This window comes from Nilaparvata lugens, chromosome 11 (assembly GCF_014356525.2).
Source record: "Nilaparvata lugens isolate BPH chromosome 11, ASM1435652v1, whole genome shotgun sequence".
Classification (NCBI taxonomy): domain Eukaryota; kingdom Metazoa; phylum Arthropoda; class Insecta; order Hemiptera; family Delphacidae; genus Nilaparvata; species Nilaparvata lugens.
This window is the reverse complement of record NC_052514.1, coordinates 29,019,106-29,040,722: the sequence shown is the minus strand read 5'-3', so window position 1 is coordinate 29,040,722 and position 21,617 is coordinate 29,019,106. Positions and strand designations below refer to the sequence as shown.

Below are 21,617 nucleotides of genomic sequence, written 5' to 3'. Positions count from 1 at the left end.
AGCGGATAATTCTACTTCCAGATAAAATGAGATAAATCAAATGAAATAAAAATCCAAATGAAATAATAGATTGAATTGGAATTCAGTACCGTAGTTGAAGCAAGAGAAAAAATAATTGTGTTAAATGAATCAAAGAAAGAAAGAGAGCAGCTGGACTCAAGAATGGAATCAAGAGAATAATAAGATAAGAGGCTGGTGGTCAAGAAGAGGAGTGGATAATGAAATGTTGTACAAAGTATTTGGTTGCGAATAAAGAGGAGAAAGGAGAGGGATGATGCGAAATATAGAAAGAAATAATAGAATGAAAGCATAAAACGAATTGAAGGTTAGTAAAATCAAACAAATAAATCGTGGGAGGTATAAGAGGAGATACAGTAAAATCCGTGAAAAATTGATGTCTAGTTATTCGAGCTCTGTTACAAAAAAATTCAAATCTTTTTGCCCGTCGTGTAGGGTACACAACCCAGTGTTTAAAAATCGAATTGATAATGACGCTATTAATAAGCTGCGAGGTGGTTGATTGTTTCCAACCGACAGGAAGTAATAAGTACCGCAGGGTTCACATTCATTCGTTGACAGGCCAGTGCTCTGAAAGCCTGTATTTATTGAACGCCACTTTCAGCATGCTTGGTGCCCAGTGCTTCATTGTGAATTGTACCGCCCGAAGGTGTTGTTCCAACTGAATTATTTAATAAGCCGAATGAGTAACCGCGCTTGAATTAATGAATGCTGGCTGTTTACAAGACGTATTAACGCTCTATAAGTTAGTACTTATGTGGTTTTGTATTTTCAAGTTAGTACGTTATAAGTTAGTATGTCTTCGAATGTTAGCTGATAAGTCTTTGTGTGTAAGTTGGTAGGAAAGTATGGAGTTGTATGTTATTATATAGTTGGTGGTATCTGGAGCTGGAGCAAACTGATAAATAAACCTGTTCTATCATAGTTATTTTCCAGATAATGGAAGTAATGAGTTACATAATGATTGAAAAAGGGCTGAAACAGGCACTTCGTTCTAGCGTGTTTCGGACGCTATTTTCCAACCGATAATCATGAAAATGGTACCAAATTGTTCAGAAAGATTTGGACATCTGGCGCCGTACCGCCAAATTCCAATTTTCCAACTATAAAATGACTTTAAAATTCGATGAACTTGGAGAAAATTTGGCAAAGTTTGACGTTCAATAGGAAAAAATTGATAAGTGATATCAAAATTTGGCGGTACGGCGCCAGATGTCCAAATCTTTCTGAACAATTTGGTACCATTTTCATGATTATCGGTTGGAAAATAGCGTCCGAAACACGCTAGAACGAAGTACCTGCAAAGAACTCGCAATCGAGAAAGCTTCAATTCCCTACTAGCCTTTCGAAAAAGTGTGGTCGAACTCACTAACACAGTCCCAACTGCTATGATTATACAGTACACACACTCACACCGGAAAACTGGTTTTCAGTTGTCGAAACAATTGATTGTTTTTGTTCAATGAGATATTGCCCGTCTTCTTGTCTGCGCTATTGTGTTTTATGTTATATACTATATTCATATAATATGCTCTATTATTCTATATGTTTATACAGTAGTTTGACATTTATATTATTATTTATTCCCATTTCATTTCAATATCACATGAAATCTGTACTATATTCTATTTGTACAGCTATTTTGGAGACATGGTTCATTCTTCTCTCATCGAATTCTTTATTACCCATGTTGGGCCATGCATGGCAATTCAAATTCAACCCAAGAACTTTACATGATACTACCCGGGAAAAATTTAGTTTTGGAGAGATCAAGTTTTACATGTTTTTTTCTTATACTGTAATTATAAAACAACCAATCATTCCTAAATTCTCGAGAAAAAGTAAGTTATTGGATAATATGAATGAATAATAGTTCATGCTTCAACGAAAATTTCTGCAATAAAAAAATAATTTTAGTATACTGCAAGATTTCCAAGATAAGCCAATTCTCTGTTCACTTTTTTTCATTTACATTTACTTTCTTTGAAGTAGTAATAGGGTACAAGTATTCAATTGGAAGAAAGGTGAAATGCAAAAACTAATGTACAGTATGACACTGTACAGGATTGGTAACGTTGGGGGGGGGGGAGATTGCGCAGACTGCGTCCTTGTCATTGTAGTGAGGGGGGTTTCCAATAGGGTCAATATTGTAACGACTGACGATCTTCTTCTTTGGAATGTTTTCTGAATCGTGCAGAATCACAAATACTTTGCTTCTGAATAGAATTATGCTTATATGAATCATAATTTTTTCGGGTTTAGGCGCCTGCTGGCGCCTGCGCGGTAGATTCTATTAAATTCATAATTGACCAGAAATGAATTCGATTGTTTATAAAATAGAAAAATAGACAGTTATCAACTGTCCATTGTTCAGTTGTTTACAGGCCGTTGTACATGGTGATCTGCACTTGTTTTGGTGAATCAGGAATTAGGTACTTCTCGTAATATTTGCTACCGTATATTAGCCCAGTTCTGAATCATGCTAATACAGTCACAAGTACTTTTCTTCTGAATAAAACTATGCTTATGAATCATTGTAGCGTTATAATATTTAGCGTTGTATGATTTGAATTTTTGTGCCCTGTTAATTATTTATTTATTTATTAGATTACCACAAACAATATAATGATCGGGAAAGAAAAAACAGGCTATTGCCCAAAACTTTTTCAATTTCCTAATTCAGTTTCAAATTGTGCAAATATTATACATAGGTTATGTCCATTTCAATTTTCTACACCAAATCACAATCTGAGAGTATAGGTTAGAATAAAACAAACAATTTCAAATTTTGATAGATTGATAGTAAAACTTTTGTAAAAACATAAAAAAACGTTAAATTCACAAAATAGAGAATAAAACCACTTAAATTTTGAGCTCGAAAATATAACGTTCACCTTAGCTATATAACAGCTGTTTCATATTATCATGGATAATAAAAACCAATTTGATTTGATTTATTATATTATTGGAATCATTTTTTGTGCCAAAACTGCCAAAAAATGTGAAAACTTAATGCCAAATGTGACAAAATTTTTAATTTAGTTACCAGAAGAACTCTGTGGGTAGATGACACAAGTTGATAAGTCACATTTTTGAACATATTGAGTTATGCATATGGTTGTGTTCAGAAAAATTAGATCTATAAGATGGTACTATCTATATAATAAGAGAGAGTAGGGTTGTGTTTGTTCATGTGTTCGTTTGTTCGCATCAAAACATGTCAACTTGTGGATTGCATACCGGAAAAACGGGAATGATTTAGATTTCCAAATTTTGCACATAGATTCTAAAAATATCAATCTCGTGCACCTGGAAGCCCAAATTTTAATTTTCTTTTAGATTTTTCAGAATTAATGTTTAAATTTCATTAATGGTACATTCGATTTCATTAAAAAATCACCAAATCATATATGGTCGAAATTAAAAAAGGTACATCTGTTTCTATATTGCTTTCTACCTGAAAAACATATTTTGAAACTTCGTTTTCCTGATGCAATGTTTAGGCCTACACGTGGCATGGATTATTAAATTTTCAGCTAGAACAATTCTTGAGACAAATGCTAAATAAACGTCTACAGTTTCATCAATGCTGTATCGGCAATATGAAAACGCATGCAGGTTTTTCAATGAAGGTGTTGTTATTTAGATAAAGAAATAATATTCTTCCAGTTTTATTTAATTAAAATTTCAAAATTATTCGAGCCCTGATAGAATGACTGACTCACTGTACATAGGCCTATTTTGAATTCTTCTAGATTTCATTACGTCAAGTTTTAAGAAAGACCCTTGCGAAGCACGGGTTACCTGCTAGTAATTAATATGTTGTATCTCTTTAAATAGCTGAGATATAGGCCTTGCTCAAGCCTGATAGAGCATTTTCTTCCAAACCCCAAGTTGACAAATATTGATAAGTAGGCCTACATATATCTCAACACTCTTCTACCGGTTTGTATTATAATCCAATTATCAAAAGATGGCAAAATTTGATAAGTGTATGTACTGGTAGGCTATTATAAAATCTGAAAATCAATAACCTCTATTGAGAACTACATAACCCATTCAACTTTGCAAACAGTTCAAGTTTGTTTAACTTGATCAATACTTGTAAATAATATTAATTAATTGTTGAAAAATATATTCAAATTTCTAAATAATCGATTTTTAAGATATTTCCTATACTGTTACATTGTGATTTGAAACATTTGGCAGATGGCAAAACATGATATCTCTGACATCACTAGCAAAAATCCTCAATTAAATAAATTCAATCCTCAATTTAAATAAATGTTTTATTCCTTGATATTTTATATTCAAATAGTCAATGATCAGCTGATTATATTAGTGTAAAATGGGTAAGAAAAAATATGATAGATAATTTTTGCAGCTATGCCAAACTTTCAAATTGCTCTCCTGAAAAGTTTACAAATCAGCTTGTGTCATCTTCCCACAGAACTGTTTCGAAGAGGTACTCTCTCTAGATTATAGTTCTATATTAACATATGGTATGGACATTTCAATTATAATTTTAAGATATTGGAATAAGAAGATTATACATACTAAAATTCGAACTTTAAACCCTTAAAAACCACCCTTAGAGTTAAAATATCGCCAATAGATTTCTTAGTGAGCCTCTAAAGGGCCAACTGAACATACCTACCAAATTTGAACGTTTTTGGTCCGGTAGATTTTTAGTTCTGCGAGTGAGTGAGTGAGTGAGTAAGTCAGTCAGTGAGTGCCATTTCGCTTTTATATATATATGGATAGTGCACTCATATATTAATGAACTTGTATGTCGATTTAGAAGAATTAGTCAAATGAAGTGTTCTTTGATAACACTGTTGAAGCAATAGAATACAATCTATAGCCAGGCTACTCAAAAGCAGATCAGTCATGTTAGAACAGCCGCAGAATGAGTAGACAATGCAGTGTATAATAATAATAATAATAATAATAATAATAATGGACTTTTCTAGGAAGAGAAGACTGATGTGAGAGTGAGTGCGCGTGTCAATTGTGATAGTGGTGCTACTGAAGTAATGAACTTCTTTCTCTGGAAAGAGAAGACTGATGTGTGAGAGAGCGCATCGATTGAGAGAGAGTAGAGCTATGAAGACCGATGTTTGTGGGCCAGCATGCTTTTTCACTCCGCTCCCCATCTCATCAGTTAAATTTACCTAGTACTACACTTTTTGAACAGCCTTCCTAGACATGCCCCTTAAGAGGAAAACTGTGGTTGGGACGACAACGCCATCTGTGAGTGTTTTCCGGAACTACTGTCGGAAAACTCTGTTTCCCCGAGTCTAAAAAGAGGAAACACACCAGTTAACTCACGTCAAACTCAGTAGATGATGAATCAATGGAAATTTGAATTTCCAACGAAATAATCCAAATTCCAATGAAAGAACAATAATATCAACCGAAGTACAGTATTTCCACTTCATTATTTTTTTTTTGTGTGGAGGAAGAAAGATTACAATGAAAGTATAAGATTATTCAGCACATGAAGAATGATTGTCCATGTCTCAGACGATCAAGATGCAAGAGGATTTCCATTCATATCATGAATCAACTTACATGGAAGATATTGGGAATGTTTTTCCAGAAAAGTTGAAAAAATCACACTTAACCTTTGAAACCTTCAAGCTTATCAGAGATTGACAATGGTGTAATAACCGGAACCGGTCTTTCTAATTATCAATAAATCAGTGGTTTTTTTGACAATTTCTTAGTCTTTTTCATTCAATATGAATAATTTCCACAATATCAACTTCTCAACAACACAAAAAGGAAAACCTTCAAGCCTCGAATGTGAATCTGTTTTCTCTAATACAAGTGTTTTCTCATTAGTATAAGTGAGCATGAAAGTTGCTCATCTTTTAAATTTATTCAGTTTCCTCCAATGACAGTCAATTTTCCAAATAACATTCTAAATTTATGTGAATGAAAAAATGATCATTAATTAGCATTTGAAACTAAATTAACTCTGAACAAACCTCAGACCAAAAACAAAGTACAAACCACAAAAAACCTCCTGAACTTTCTTCCTTGGTAACTGCCCCGTGATATTCACCGACTTTTTTTGTACCATTCTTTCAGTAGGCCTAAATTTATTATAATGTTTCTGGCAGAGTAAAATCTCTTGTCTTGTATTGTCCGAGTCGAAAAGATTTTTCAGTAGGGTTTAACTGCCCTTAACGACTCTCTCATGCTAATTGAGTTGGGAACAATGGCTGCTAGCCACCCAGACAACATTTCTAGCAAAAAATACTTCCGGGCTGTTTGGAATGAGTTCCATGAACACGTGTTTAATTAGTGCTGAGTAGGGAGGAATACAGAGGTTGAAAGAAAGGACCAACATACTCTCTCCAACATGACTTGCTTAGACATACAAATAAGTTTAAAATAACTGAAACCAACATTGTCTGAAACTGTATGTAAATCCTCTCCAGTTCATCTTCATCTGTAATATTTTCAAATCACTTCTGTGATCATAAGAAATGCTGATTAGTAGCCTAATATTAAGAGTACTGGGAAGAATTTTTGCGCAATCCGCGAGAAATAAGGAAAAATTTTTGCGCAAATCCCCCTCCCCCCTCCCCCCTCCCCCTCTGCGCATGCGCCCCCTCTCCTCCCCCTCTCCTCCCCCTCTCCACCCCCTCTCCTCCCCCTCTCCTCCCCCTCTCCTCCCCCTCTCCTCCCCCTCTCCTCCCCCTCTCCTCCCCCTCTCCTCCCCCTCTCCTCCCCCTCTCCTCCCCCTCTCCTCCCCCTCTCCTCCCCCTCTCCTCCCCCTCTCCTCCCCCTCTCCTCCCCCTCTCCTCCCCCTCTCCTCCCCCTCTCCTCCCCCTCTCCTCCCCCTCTCCTCCCCCTCTCCTCCCCCTCTCCCAGTGAGGACGAGGGGGAGGGAAAAAGGGAAAAAAAAATTTCCCTTTGAGGGAAAAATTCTCTACTGACAAATTAAAGTGAATCCATATTTCTACTGTCAAATTAAAGTGAATCCATCTTTATACTGTCAAATTAAAGTGAATCCATATTTCTACTGTCAAATTAAAGTGAATGCTAAATGAGTGAATCTGTATAATGTCCCTTTGAGGGAAAAATTCTCTACTGTCAAATTAAAGTGAATGCTAGATGAGTGAATCTGTTACATCTTTATACTGTAAAAAGTGATTGGTTTGCTTTCCACCCGACAGTTAAGAAAAATTTCACAAATTTATATTGAAATTTTCTATGTGCTGTACAAACCGCAGGCGTTGCTTTTTAAGTGTGCTCTCCGAGAATATCTATAGTAAATTTAGTACGAACAAGCATTCCAAAAATGGCTATAGATATTCTCAGACCTATATCACTTGGGGTATCAACATCATCAATATCGGTGCAGTTCTCTTAGGAACGCCTGCGGTTTGTACAGCACATAGAAAATTTCAATATAAATTTGTGAAATTTTTCTTAACTGTCGGGTGGAAAGCAAACCAATTGTATTAATTTTACAGTATAAAGATGGATTCACTCATCTAGCATTCACTTTAATTTGACAGTAGAGAATTTTTCCCTCAAAGGGACATTATACAGATTCACTCATTCAGCATTCACTTTAATTTGACAGTAGAAATATGGATTCACTTTAATTTGACAGTATAAAGATGGATTCACTTTAATTTGACAGTAGAAATATGGATTCACTTTAATTTGACAGTATAAAGATGGATTCACTTTAATTTGACAGTAGAAATATGGATTCACTTTAATTTGTCAGTAGAGAATTTTTCCCTCAAAGGGAAATTTTTTTTTCCCTTTTTCCCTCCCCCTCGTCCTCACTGGGAGAGGGAGAGGGAGAGGGAGAGGGAGAGGGAGAGGGAGAGGGAGAGGGAGAGGGAGAGGGAGAAGGAGAGGGAGAGAGAGAGGGAGAGGGAGAGGGAGAAGGAGAGGGAGAGGGAGAGGGAGAAGGAGAGGGAGAGGGAGAGGGAGAGGGAGAGGGAGAGGGAGAGGGAGAGGGAGAGGGAGAGGGAGAGGAGAGGGAGAGGGAGAAGGAGAGGGAGAGGGAGAAGGAGAGGGAGAGGGAGAGGGAGAGGGAGAGGAGAGGGAGAGGGAGAGGGAGAGGGAGAGGAGAGGGAGAGGGAGAACAATGGCTGCTAGCCACCCAGACAACATTTCTAGCAAAAAATACTTCCGGGCTGCTTGGAATGAGTTCCATGAACACGTGTTTAATTAGTGCTGAGTAGGGAGGAATACAGAGGTTGAAAGGACTAACATACTCTCTCCAACATGACTTGCTGAGACATACAAATGAATTAAAAATAACTGAAACTGTACGTAAATCGTCTTCAGTTCATCTTCATCTATATAATTTTCAAATCACTTCTGTGGAAAATCTCAAGCCTTAAAATTACTTGAAAACCTATTTTCCAGGAAGTTTTTGCTTGGAATTTCTACTGACAGAGACACTTTACTATGATGGTTAAAATGTAAGATACTGTAATCTGTCTTGAGAGTCTTAAGCCAGTCAAGGTGCGTACAGATATACGCGCCGCGAACATGAGCGATTCACTTTTAATCAGCTAATTATATCTGTATTTTTACAGAAACGGTAAGATACAGATATAAAAAGCTTGGCATCAACTGATTAAGAGTGAATTGCTTATGTTCGCGGCGCGTATATCTGTACGCACCTTTACACACACATTGTTCGTACGATATTTAGCCGTCCTCATGAATTTTATCAGATTGAACGGAACTTGACAAACATAATCTGTTTGAAATCATCTGTTTAATCCAATAGAATTCATAAGAACGGCAAAAATCGATCGTCCAAAAATCGATGTTTGTGTAGCAGGCTTTAGAGTTTAATTGAGAACTTAGATTGAACAGATTCGACAACAATTATGTTGTGCTGAGCATAAATAGCCTATCTAAAGCTTGGCAGCACTAACCGAGACCAAATCATAGAAGTTATGGCCATATATTATCTTCCGAGCATAGTTCTGATCCTGGTTTTGAATTGATAGTATTATTTCTTTGTTATTTCAGTTGGATCGGATCGTACAAGAAACCTGCTAAAATAACTAATATAATAATGATTTGGTTCATTCAATCCATCTAGTTAACTCCAATAAGAAGTTCAGATTGTGGAATATGATGACCTGACTTCTAAATCATTTGAAAATCATTGAGAATAGGTTTAATTTTTTCGTCTATTTCTCGATATTCTGATAGAGCTCTATCTTTCCAACACTGAAATCATATCAAACGATTCTTCATCTACATCTATATCGATCATTCCAATATCATCAGTATCTCAAATCATTAATGTTAATCCAAACAGCTAAGCCCTGCACACACACAACGATTTTTGTTCTTACGATATTTAGCCGTCCTTATGAATTCTATCAGATTAAACGGTACTTGTCTTGTCAAACATCATCTGTTTGAAATTATCTGTTGAATTTTACTGGAATTTATAACGACGGCAAAATAGCGTACGAACAAATATCGTTATGTGTGTGCGGGGCTTTACTGTAATGTTCTGATCTATAAAATTAAATAACATATTAGCTATTTTTTCACAGAACAATCTTCTCCACCAACTCGAAATTTTCTACTACTATTCTACTATTCTTCAAATTTTCATCATCATCATCATCGTCACTGCCACAATGATCCTCGCTATAATCGATAGGCTATCATTATCATTCCATAATTATGGATATCATCCAGGGTAGACGCCAAATAGAAGAGGCATTACATAACAGTCGACAAACTTTGAACTGTGTTGAACTCAAAGCAAACTGATTGAAACTCAAGTTTAGTAACAGCCATTAGTAACAATTCACATTACAATTTCAAATTAGATGCACAAACAATTTCCATACGACATTTGAATAGGCATTTCATTGCCAGATGAAGATTCCAGGCTCACACTCGTTCTCCCTCTCACTCACTCTCTCTTTCTCTAGCACGACTCTTTGCAATCTTCTCTCTCTTTTTCTTTGTTGTAGAGCATAATAATTTTCATTCATCCCACACATGATTTTTTTCGGCTTGATTCGAGGATGGAAGTGAAGAAAAAATGAGTCTTGTGATCATTTGCGAAGGACAGGTAGAAAGTTCACTTGAATTTTCCGTATTCCTGTTTTTTACTATTTAGAGAGTGATCAGATTTCTGATCGTCAAACGCTACCTTCAATAAAGCTTATTCACTTTTATCGTGAGTGTCACCACGGAGTAAAGAACACTTATTGTTATGTATACTGTGTATATATATTGTTATTGTAAAAAAACTCATTGTTATGTATTCTGAGGTGTCACATAGCGATTACAACTGAATTTCTTTAACAATTCAAATTGGTCAGAAAAAATATGATATGATATTGATTTTGTTGTCACAAATCAAATAGTCCAAGGCATAAGTCTCTGAAAGATACACACATCAGTGTCAAAATTCAGGCAGAGCATGAATCAGTTAATTTTAAATTAAAAAGACTAAGAAATTTCCACAGATTTAAATCTGTGACAATATCTTAGTCTTTTCCATTTAATATGAATAATTACCACAATATCAACTTCTCAAGTACACAAAAAGATCAGTTAATTATTATACTATAATCATTCACTAATGTTGGATACAATATTAGTATTAGACAAGCAAGTGACTTATTGTTATCAAATTCTAAATTTAGCCGCAAAATCTTTATCAATATTATTGATTCTTGATCAGTTTTAGTGTTTTTGTCCTCCACCATACAAATCGACATCCTCCTTGAGATATTTATGTCATAAGTGTGAAACTCCATGAGATTTACTAAAAACGATATTTTCTTCTTGGATTCATTTTTGTAAGATTCGTCCACAGAGATGAATTGCTAGATTTCAGCATTACTGCCATACTCTTCAGTAATTGAATAGACTTAGAACGTTGTCAAAAATCCACTTCAATTAAATATAAATTGAAAATTAATAATTTACAGGAGCATGCTTTCGTGTGTGCTCACACATCATCAGCTGTAAGTTACAGTAGTTATAATGAATTTTTAATTCTTATTTAATTGAAGTGGATTTTTGACAACGTTCTAAGTCTATTCAATTATGGAAAAGTTCCACAACATCAACATTCACACTACATACTCTTCAGTATTTATGAGAAGTTGCAACCTTTATACTATTGTAGTACTTCATAAAAAAATGTGATGAACACAAATATTTTGTAGGGTAGAGAATTTTGATAAGATAATAATGGATTGTACCTGTCACATATGAACCCGATTCAATTAAAATCAGCTCAAAACCTCCCAGAAATCTACAGGTTTGTATTATTCATTAGATCTTTGTTCACAAATTAGAACGTGTGGCGACTGCAAAGCGAATATTCACCTCTAGAAGCTTATTGATACCCCGAGTGTGTCACAAGTCGATCTTATGTTGGAGACCGTCTTGAAAAAAAAACATTCGGGAATGATTATTATAATTTCTATTTCCGCGCGACTTTTGAGGGCATACGCTGTTGAAAGCCGATCTTGCTCATTGTAAATCTGGCGGCGTACTTTATATCTTTCGCGATCGTGCATGTCAAACGCATTTGAAAGCTTTGCTCTCGAGATGCAGGTCTCGCGGATTGAATCCAGGGGAGATTGATATGAATATGAGGGGAGTGGATTATATTTTTCTGAGGGAATGAATTGAGATATCATGATTGGAATGACATGTTCGTATCGAATAGGCCTACTTTAGGATTTGACTACATTTTTGTGGTGAACAAAATGTGGCTCTCCACTTATCACATGACAAATCTATTTCATAATGTTAATAATATGAGTTTTAGAATTTAAGAATAATAATTGAATTGAAAGAAAAAGTCAACATTTTCCATGTAGTGGGGCCTACAATTGAAGTGTTCCAATAAATTTGTTATAATAAGGAATCTTGTTCTCTGACAAATCATTGGATTTACAAAAATTATGAGATTTATCATAATGAGAAAGTACAAGAGAAATTAATTTTTTTCACTCGGACTTTTGATAATGGCATGATTAGTCAAAACCACTTTTGTCTTGGAGGAAGAAAAGGTTACCAGTTGTTATTCTATAAAAAGCTAACATCATATTATCAAAAGTAGAGATGTGCCCTGTGGAGATGAGTGAGAAATGCATTATATATTGTAATTTCAAAAAGTTAAAAATTGATTTTTCTCTATATAATACCTAATACAAAAATACTATTATAATAGTATACATGCTAGGTACTACCTAATACTATATAGTCTTATGTACAGAGTGATTATAAAAGGACTTTCAACTTTGATAGCACATAAATATTTATTGATATAACTTACAGAATTGAGAAAGGTGTGATTTTGTTACTAAACACGTCAAGTTTGAGGTGTGGGTGTTATTTTGATTATATTTGACAGCAGTTGGTAATGCGACATACATCCCACCGATTAACGATTTCTTGCCACACTTGTACCAGAATATCAGGCGTAACTTGTGCAACCGCAGCGATCCGAATGTGATCCGATTTCGGAGGTCATTTAAATTGTCTGGTAGAGCTACAGGCGAAACAAAAACCTTATCCGTAGGGCTGTTTGGTACACCTTTTTATTTTTATTTAAATTGGATACTCTTTTCTAATATAATTTTTAAGATCATTAATAGAGTGAGAAAAAGTGGCAACTGAAATTTTTCAGTGGTCTAATAAGCGAGTTGTGGGCTGTTGAAGTGATAAACTCCGTTTTTTTCCAGATCATAAACGGTTTCGAATTTTCAATGGAGTTTTTTTTAATACATTCAGTATATCATTGTCTTTGTTCTAATATGCGTTTTTTCCCGATAAATGCCAAAATAAACAAGTTATCGAGTTTACAAAAATGGTAATTTTTTATTTATGAACGATATGGGGAATAAAATGTTTTAGTTTGGAAAGATACATTTTTTGAATTTTTAAGAGAAGTTCTAATAATATAGTCGAAACCGTTTATGATCTGGAAAGAAAACAGAATCTGGAAAATTAGCACTTCAACAACCCATAACTCGCTTATTAGACCACTTAAAAATTTTAGTTGTCACTTTTTCTCACTCTTATAATGATCTTAAAAATTACATTGAAAAAGATTATCCAATTTAAATAATAACAATGTTTACCAAACAGCCTTAATAAAACCCTACAGGAAGAAACCCATCAGTGTTAAATCCGGTGAGCGAGGTGGCCATGCTATTGGACCTGCATGGTAAATCCAGCGAAGTTGGAAGCTATTGTCTAGAAAATCCTGAACTTTTCCGTGGGAATTAGCTGGTGCACTGTCATGCTGAATAAGATGAACAAGTGTCCTTCTCCTTTCAGTCCTATTATAATCACCCTGTATTTCATTTACTATTGATTGAACAAAGATCATTTCAATGAAATTAAGGTTTGATGAATCAATCTAGAGCCTGGGTCACACTGTGGATCATTAAGACTCGATGCATTATAGTGCAGAGGAATTGAGTATTAACTCATGAATATTGTATAATTATTATTAGGAATAATAGAAAATAATAAGTTAAAAAATTCTCAAGGTCCACGTTATATTCTATACCAATACTTCTACCACGAATGCTACACTGTAATGATTCGACAATCTACCAGAGAAAAACCTATTCTCATGAATATTGTTTCATTCTATGATTCTAGTATACTAGTTCACTACTATACCACTGCAGATACTGTCAATAGATGATCTAAATATTCATCCAACTATCTCCATGTTGATCCACCACACGAGCTCATCCCTAGCACTCTTATTGCGTTCAGATAGAGCAATTTCTCTACTTAAGGGTTAGTTGGGGGCTGCTTCAACCCTCGGTCTGACTCACACGTCCACTTGGATATGCAGATAGGAACTAATGCGAGAACACCCACCCTTGTGCCCAACAGATACACCCCTGTCTGATTTACTTTCAATTTGAATAATACGCCTAATACAGTTATAACTATTGATTCTGGGATCTCGCTATGGTGGTTTGTGGGACAGGAGAATATTGGTTCATAGTGTATACTCCCTAGGAAATTATTATGTTTGGATTTCAAATTTGAAATTGTCACATCAGATAATTTTCTTTGTAAGATATGTATGAGTTACTTCTCACTCCATAAAAGTTCTATGATTATTATTGTTCAAAGATACTGAGAAAATCATACTTCACCCAATTGGAAAACCGAACAATTGAGTGAAATGAGTCAATTTTTGATAACATACCGATCAAATCGAGGCTAAAAAACTGCAATACTGATTTTCAAAATTTCATTTTTTTAAGATTATTTCCTGAAATCGAGATTATTCGAACTTATGATTTTCCCATTGTTTATGATCAAGATTGAGTTTAGAACTAAAAACTGTATTTTGAACCTTTTTCTAATTTATTCCTTGAAGCCGTAAACTCGGTAGAAACATAAACTACTTTCATCATTTGCCCCATGAGTAGAATTTTTTAGAGAAAAAAGCTTTTGTCATATTCCTATCACGCAGAGGATGATAGGGTTAACGGGAACCTAGAGGAAGAGATTATTATCCCCAATCAAAGTCCGTAATTATATCAGAACAATAATTCAGATTATCTACTGTTTCAACCATTATTGTATTCGATAAAAATTTGATTTGTTCTATCAGAACAATAATCCAGATTATCTGCTGTTTCAATTATTGTCTGCAATAAAAATTTGATTTGTTTTGTCACCTTGTAAAATATTCAGATTGTATTCCTCCTGCAATCATCATCGTGGGATTCGAAGCACACTTTTAATTCGGCTCGAATCTTCTTACTAGTGATTTGCATTTTGAAGATCCATTCCTAACGCCAAACAAATCCTGCTAATACTCGGGATGTGCAACTCTATAAACTCTCGCACTCTGCAGTTGTCCCCCTGTTATAAGCTCTTATGATGATTGTGAGATTAGATGACAACTTGCGAAGTACCATCTGCGATTGATACGAGGGCAATCTGGAAAGTCTCCGACCTTACAATGAATGTAGCATCTCTCGTAAGCCAAATCAAATTTTATATACAATGCATGAAAAAACGTTCACATAAATTTGCGTGACAACTGAATCGAATTGGCAAAAATACGAGAAATAAAGCATATCAAATGATCAATAGTCGCTAACACAATAATCACTACAAGCACGGAGTAAAGAACACTCATTGTTTTGTATTCTGTGCTACAAGTAAATAAGAGCACGTGAATATTTTGGTCATATTTCAAATGTTACCCACTGAAAGTTAACCTTTCTGGTCCAAATATGAAAATTGAATTTCAATGTAACATTTCAATATATGAGAGGATTTCATGAGTTTTTATGTGACATTTCTCGCATCATTTTACATTAGCTTATATTCAAAGCATATAGCATGATATATTTTGACTAGCAAACTGAGACTAGAGAAGTTCCATTCTCTTTATGCAATTCTCCTGCATTTCAGCAGCTGATGGTCGTGAATAAAAACTTCCTATGTAATTTGAAAACCTTAAATTTGAATAGCATCATATTCTCAAACAAAAAATGAATTCAAAATTATTCTATAAAGCAGTGAAAATGTTAAGAGAATATCCATCCAATGTAAAATGTCTATATTCCAATGGGTTTTAGAAACTGATTGGGTTTCCAACGGCCGTCATATCTCCCCTCCAAGGTGCGACCAATTATCACCCACATACTGATAAAGTCACACTTCTATCGTTATTTACAACCACCATTTTCAATTTTGTCGGTCTAGCTGTGATAGGACATACACTGACATACATGTGTCAATGACTCCATTGTTTCAGATACGGATATCCATCATGACACTCCATCGTCAACTCAGAACCCACCTATAGTGGCAATGGGTATCAGACCATGACTTCCATGACACCATTTTATCTGAAAATGAGGAAACGAATACTGGAAGGGATAATGGATGATTTGTGTTCAAGGACATAGATGGATAATATAGAACAATAGAAAAAGTGGGAAAAGGTGGGGAGAAAATGGAGGAATATTAGTGGAAGAGGAACAAGTCGTAGGTTAAAGACTGGTGATTGGAAGAAAATCGTAATTGTAGTGTATTTAATGCTGTAGATGAGTAGTCACACTGGAGATTTCAATACGACTTAGATTAAATTGGATCTGTCAAAGAAGGTGAATGGAAAATTGAAGGAGAATTCAAGAAGGAGAAGGAGAAGAGGGAGAAGAAAAATATGGAAAAAAGGAAGAAGAGCAGTGAAAAGAGGGGTACAACAAAAGGTAGCTGAAGAGGTGAAGAAGTTTTAGAGGAGTCAAGAAATAATAAGACTTCAATAAATTTGAAATCGAAATGCAAAGACGAAATACATTTCCGTGGCCTGATGATGTTCATGAGAAATAAAACCACTGACAAAGCTTTTAGTTTGATTAGCGGGGACAATAACCATGTAGATTCATGATGTTCAACTGAAATCAAACCACTGTATGACCAAGTTCCCATTTCGGTCCGCCACAACCGACAACTCTCCTAAGCCACACTTCTTCGACTATTGCTTTTCCCTCTTCTTCTTTTTCTTTTTAACTCCACCCGCTCGACCACAATAATTGCTGTACGCTTCGCTGAATCTTCATTCCCCTTTTTTCCTCTTCTTCCTTTTTCTTCTCTTCATCTTCTCTCTCACTGTAATAACAGACTCACAGGCCAAGGACAGATACGAAACAAAATGGCGGACAACCAATAAAAACCAACCGTAACTTTGTCGTTGCTTTTGACTTGGAAGGCAATTGTGATAATGGCTTTGACAATAATTTAGTAATGGCGCCCAGCTATTTGTTGTTTTTTCAGTTTGTCCTCTATAGAATAGTCTGTGATTTTATTGTTCTTCAACTATGGGTGTGTTAAGATAATTTTTTGTGGTTCTCTGTAATTGATTTGAACTTAAATTACGTGAACATACTAGAGTTGAGCTCTGCAGTTGCATTGAAGAACTAAATATTATCAAATATAAATGAAGACGTCGAGCTAGATAAGACGTCTGGCTAAGATTGAGGGATTCAGTTCAGATCCACTGGAAACTCGAAATGTCTGTAATATTTATTTCGGGTTTATTTTATTATTCCGGTTCGAATTGCCAGGTAGCGAAGACGAGTAGACGTTGCACATTTCAGTCTTTTAGAGACTAGAGCTAACTGGTCGAGAGTTCCAATCCCACCGGTAGACATGGACGTTTGATCATTTCATCAAATCAACCTCGCACTTCCCATTACACACAGCACACAAGCGAGAAGCTCGTCATGTGGGCATCATCTGCAAAACAATTTGTGATTCATTTGAAATTCAATAAATATATTTTATACAATAAATATATATTAATACATATATACAATAAATAACAATTCAATTTTTGGAGCACTTCATTCATTATCGAATATTGTTGTCATTATCATCTTCCTAGTATGTTCTTCTAGTCCTCAAAATTATTTATTCAAGGATTAGCATAATTTTCAGGAATGTATTATGTATGTAGTTTTTAAAATGATGATCTTTTCATGTTCTCAACCTATAGTGAGGTCCACGTTATAATGACAGTACCTATTTGATCGACTTTGGTTTTGCTATCCTTGTTTATCATTTGACAAAGCCGGTGGTACTATCCTTTTCTAGGTTCACAACGATGCCAATTATGTTTTTAAACAGTGTAGAAATATAATTGATTAATGCAGAGAATCGGCATCGCTACTCTTCTATCTTTATCCACTACCATTATAACGTGGACCTCACTATACCTATATTTATTTCACTCCCAAACTTCACCACGTCAACAAATAAAGAACTCATTCTATTCTATTTTTTCAGAATCTGGGGTTATATTAATCATAGTCTGGATTATGAATGTACGATCAAATTAGAACTCACTAAAAAGTGATTTTCAAGGTTTCTTTTCTAACTACACACTGGAAACGTGAAATTCAGGTACTTCCCAAGGTATTTTCAAGAATTTTGTAAATTTTTAAATCGTTCAGCGTTCAACATGATTGATCCGAGAGTTGGAAATTGATGTCGTATCAGGAATAAGTAGGTAGCTAAGTGTTAAATATTCAGTCTGAAAATATCAGGTATTCTCAGGGTAATCGAAAACTTTCAAATCTTTGAAACTCATAAGAGTCCATATTCCATGTCGAATCATTAATATCCAGATGAATGACAATAATTGATGAAAACCAATAATAATTGATAAAGATTTCAATCTATGATCTAAACTCACTGGGACTCTAAATCTATGATCATTGATCAAGCGAATTGGGATATTTCACATAGAATAACCTGACCTCAAAAATATCAGAGTTCCACCTGAACTGATCAAGTTCCTGTTGAACTTTGAAGATTCCATCTTCATTAATAAACTATGTGATTTATATTCCAATCTCGTATATGATGAAGAAGAATAGCACAAGTTAATTGAGAGTTATTTCACTTTCACAACATTTCCTCATTGCAATTTGTACCAATGACAGACGCAAGCACGGCGCGATTTAACCAGTATTAATTACAGCATAATCTGTTGAATTAACAAGGAGAAAAGAGGAGATTTTGTGCGTCATTAATAAAAATTTGCATGTCGTTGCCTACAGCCTTGCAGCAAAGGAGTCGAGTTTTGAGAGCGTTTTAAGAGCTCGTAAAGTGAGTGAGCTCAAAATGAGGAGGACTGAGGAGGTGAGGAGTGAGGAGAAGTTTCCAAGATGGCAGACACACCACTTGAGCTCGGCACACTCACTAAGGGGATGTTGTTATGCTTGAGAATCAGCAGACGCTGAACACCGTTGCACGGCATTATTCTTTATTCCAGAATGCATTTGCATAAGCCGCATCTAACCCTTAGCTCTTCTATATATTATGCATAAAATACAGGCTCCACTTTCCAATTCGTATTTTGATGTAAACCTTCTTGTAAGGGCTCTTCGGGAACTCCACTTGCTGGTTCAGGCGCTCTTTCACCGAATCCTTATTTTTTCTTCTCGTTTGCTCCTCCTTCTCAAACACCAACTTCTCTTCCTCTACCTCTCATTCCTCAACCTCCTCTTCATCATCATCATCCTCCTCCACATCGTGATCCTCAAACTCCTATTCTTGTACTCCTTCTCATAGACAAGTACCTCTCCAATTTGCCTTTGTCATCTGCTGAGTTTTCCTTTGTGGAAGATTCGTTTCCGGATGTACAACGATTTTATGATGATTCCTTCTTGACAGCACGTTTCTATAATCTTTTGATGTGAGCTTTGAAGCGAGAGAAAACAATATTACCGGAGTATTGTAGTATTTCAGTTATTGGAGTTACTTTAAACTGTTGGAAATGCTATTGTTATTGTTAGTCCAACAATATTGAATTCAGAGTCTTGCAAACATGAAATTGATAATAGAAAATTTATTGTTGTTGTAGACTAACGCTCCAGAAGAATTTCATAGTAGAATATCATCATAATAGAAACTAAGGACATTTTTCGTATGTAAGTTTCTCGTATTTTTCGGAAGGAAATTTTCTGAGTAGCCTAGATACAGTACGATGATATAAAAGGTTTCTCATATAGTTGTATCAATATTACATTGTATGTCTCTATTTTGTTCCTTGTGAATTAGAGAGAATGTTTTGAATTTCGATTTTGCATCTACTATCAAACTGTTGTCAATATTTGTTTAGGATAATCTCTCATTTTCCAAGGTATATGTGAGGTTAATTGAAAAACATGTTTTGTAAATCATGTCTCATCATGACAGCAACAACTACAAATTTATGCCTTCCGTACATTTCAAATAATTGACTCACTGGAGACCAATTTTAAAGTTCCACCGATAATACATCAACACTGTAATTTCATAAATAATGGTGCTAGGCTATCCAAACTATTTTTGAATTATTATGGCACTCAACTATCGAATTACGGTCGTCCACCACCAAAAATTATCGGCTTCCTCTGATAAGTGCACTTGACAAATTGATCTATTCCTTTCTTTGTCTCTCTTCACACTCTCTCACTTTTCTCCTTCCTATTTTACAAACTTTTCGCTCATTTCTTCTTCTCCCTTGCCTCGTTTTCTACTTTCTCTTTCTCTATCTCTCTCTTTTTTTCCGTCCACTTTCTGGCTCATTCTTCTTCGTTCTATCTCTCTCTTTTTCGTCCACTTCCTTGCTCACTCTTCCTCATTCTATATATCTCTTCTTTTTTTTCTCTCTCTCTCTCATCCGCTAACTCTCTTCTCCTCACTTTTCAACACATCCTGCCCGCACTGGAATTGCCCGGTAGATGTTTTAGACGAAAGTAGACGACAGCTGCTGGTGTGGTTGGTGTGCCAGAGCGTAGATCTTGTAGATCAATCTAGACAAGAAGTATTGTTCCGGTGTGAGCAAGGTGAGAATAGCGCCGTCCGCCGTCCATTACGGGCTAGAGCAGACATATAGAGCAGGAGCAGGCATCACGAAGCACCTTGAAATAAAGAGCACCTTGAAGGTTAGGCTGTGTTCTGTTACGCGCTGCTGAATTCAACTAACGGACAATGATCTCGTTTCTTGTCGCTGACCGAAATTGTTCTCGGACAACCTAGGTGCTGCTGAAATAAAATGGAAGATAGAGTATACACATCATGCAGAAGTATACGATCTATGACATCATTGTCATACTTGAGCTTCGATCAATATAGAGTGGAATTATGTGATAAAAGTATAGTTACTGCATTTTACAGTAACTATATAACCATGGTTATAAAGTTATAACTGTACTGTACTGCATTACAGTACAAAGTTATTACTGTACTGCATTCGAAGCTGGTATAACTCTAGTGTATTCATAAAGACTGTCAAGTTGAGGAATATTTAAGAATTTTTTGAAGATTAGAAAATATTTTATCAAAAATATGATGAAACATGAAGAATTAATATTTCCAGAATAGTGTCTATGAGGGTACAGTAACTGAAACTGAAACCGGTATAATTCTGTTGCGACATATAGAAATTTTCAAGTATATTGGGAATATTTCATCAAATATGATGATGAGTGGAATTTCAATATCCAAAGAGTAAAGTCTCATTTTTTTCTGGGAGAGGATTTCAGTTGAAAATTGAAAGGAAAAGTTTTTAGGTTTGAAGGAGAGATGATGTTGAAAAACTAAATGTGAGTGATGAACGAGAAGATAACCGAGTAAGGGAAATGAGTAAAATCTCCGAATGAATAACCGGAGAAATGGGAATGATCGTGGACAAGGAGTGGTGTGAGAGAAAAGGGATGTGAATCTGTGAGAAATCATGAATTAACTCAATGAGAGGGAGGACGATCACAGGAAAGACACATTTTCTCAGCTAATTAACAATATTTTAATCATAGCAACTCAGTAGCTCAATACATTTCACCAACCTCTTTTCCAAAACTGGGAAAATAATTTTCTTCACAAGAATTGAAGTTTGATTGAGTATCAATGAACTGATTCATCTAGTAAAATTTAGATGTAAATGTGACTGAAGTCAACGTTTGTTTAGTCGACTCTCCCAAATTTGCCAAATATTTGAGCTATAGTTAGGTCCACATTATAATGGGAGTGTACGATTGACAATACTGTTGCTGTCCTTTTCTATCATACAA

General features: G+C 35.3%; 1 protein-coding gene across 7 annotated transcripts in view; it reads left to right on the top strand.

The window, feature by feature from the left end:
- The window catches only part of LOC111049500, a 169,323-nt gene that overhangs the window by 73,163 nt on the left and 74,543 nt on the right, over positions 1-21,617 (top strand). The gene's annotated exons all lie outside the window — the stretch shown is intronic.